A 2,001-nucleotide genomic window follows, 5' to 3' on the forward strand; every position below is an offset into this window, starting at 1 on the left:
CAAAACTTTACTTTGGCACTTTTTTGCGAAGTTTCAGACCCAGACTCTTCAGGAACTTGATGTTCTGCGATGTCAGCTTCGTGAGAGGCACTCGACGACTGTCCACTTTCCGGCATGAGTCCTCACTTTTATAACTGCCACCGATCTTCTTCTCAAAGACAATGCCCATTTTCTTAATCAGCTCTTATATGAAGTCTCGCTGTGATGACTTCTTCACGGAAATTCACCAAACGATCGTCTTGGTCCACAATTTTTAATTGCAGGTGATCTATTGACTGCACAACGATCGGCAAGTAAATGACCTGAGCAGGCGATTCAATGATCTTATATCCTGTTGGAATGCTTGGGAAGAACTCATGGATCGTATGCGCACGTCGGCTATTAATGTAGGCCCCTGCAGTCAGATTACACTCGACCCGCAGTGAATTTACATGAATGATGTCTGTAGGTCTGGCAGCTCGATAGATTGTAGAATGGGCGAGAATCTCCCCTTGGAAACCAAGGAGTTGCCCAATCGAATCTGATTTCATGAAATTGATGATGATATCATTCGGCACTTCAATTACCGTGGTGAGAGTCCGATCATCAGCCTTCAAACTAAAGGGGATTCTCCAGGCTAATAATTCATTCTTCAAGTACTTCTCAAGATCACTGATTTCATAGCCCCCTGTTGGTATAGTCAGCCGTACTGACATTTCATCTTTTTGAAAATAAAATTTATTGCGTCCTTCATCGATATTAGGAATTGAATTGTACGTTAGGAATTGCACAAGTCCCACACTGTAAGATTTCCGAGGTGATAATTCAATGGGTGGGAAATACCAAGCCTCCAGTACAGAAGATCTGCCAGACAAGGTCAATGTAAATGAGTCACTCATCGTGGTTACCACTAAACTGATGTATATATGAACTTGTCTGCTGTTTTATACCAATTCACCAGAGAGAAATTTTAAGCATAAATGTCCACATATGATGGTATTATAGTCTTGATAATTTTTAGGGTTATATTTCACAATACTACCGTCACCGAGATAATCAATTAAATCTTGAGGTGGACGTAAATTGCCGTAGCTATCAAAGTAGCAGACTTCATAATCTTTCTTTTTAAACGCCACCCAGTGAGTACCTGGTCCACTTTTATCATCAAGATTTACTATAGCCGATTCATACTTCCATGGCCCACCTCGAGGCATGTCATTTCTCATATAAACACCACGAAAATGTGGAATTTTCATGGCTTTCGCATATTTCACTAGATCGCTATCAGTGAGAGCTCGGTGCGGTAGTCTTACTAGTTTTTTGGATTCAAATGTAAACCTAAACCCGACTTATAGGGTTTCAAATACATCCCCTTGCCCAGGGCGATGGCTTCCATGGTACGATTATGTCGCTGACTCTCTGCAAGTGCCGTGGCAGCATGCTTGGAGGCGTTGATTGCTTTGGCAATACCAGCAGCACCACCCGCGAAAGCACCAGTGGCACTGAGACCTGCAAAAAGTGGGATGAGGAATGCCGGAAGAATCCCACCGATTTTTGCTGGAATAGGGAGAATCCGAGGTACAGCTTTCATTTTCTTTCTCCCTCCAGCATGTTTCACAGCCTCGCGTGCACCTTTCAAGGCACTCTTCACAACATCGAACCCTGGGTGCATGGACCCCTTGGCAGCTTGCACAATCTGACGCAATGATATCTTCTTCTTGCTAGCCTCTCCAACCTTCTTTTTGCGACAGCCCTTTCCAGTCTTCGGTTTCGTCTTCCTCTTCTTCTCATCAGTAGTTTTCTGACTCACTCCCATGTCGAATTTATTCTTAGCCTTCAGGATGTTCCCCACACCGAAGGCCTTCTAACCAAGACTCGCGTCTTTGGCTAGAACTCGACGCCAAGCTTTATCAGCGAGGGCTCTATCAGCTGCGTGCCTAGCTGTTAAGTTCTCTCTGTTCTTTGAATAAGCTATATCGTGTTCCTTACACGCGGCATCCAGAGGATTTATACCAGGATCAC

This window comes from Diachasma alloeum, unplaced genomic scaffold (genome assembly GCF_001412515.2).
Source record: "Diachasma alloeum isolate Michigan unplaced genomic scaffold, Dall2.0 Dall_scaffold_00321, whole genome shotgun sequence".
NCBI classification, from domain to species: domain Eukaryota; kingdom Metazoa; phylum Arthropoda; class Insecta; order Hymenoptera; family Braconidae; genus Diachasma; species Diachasma alloeum.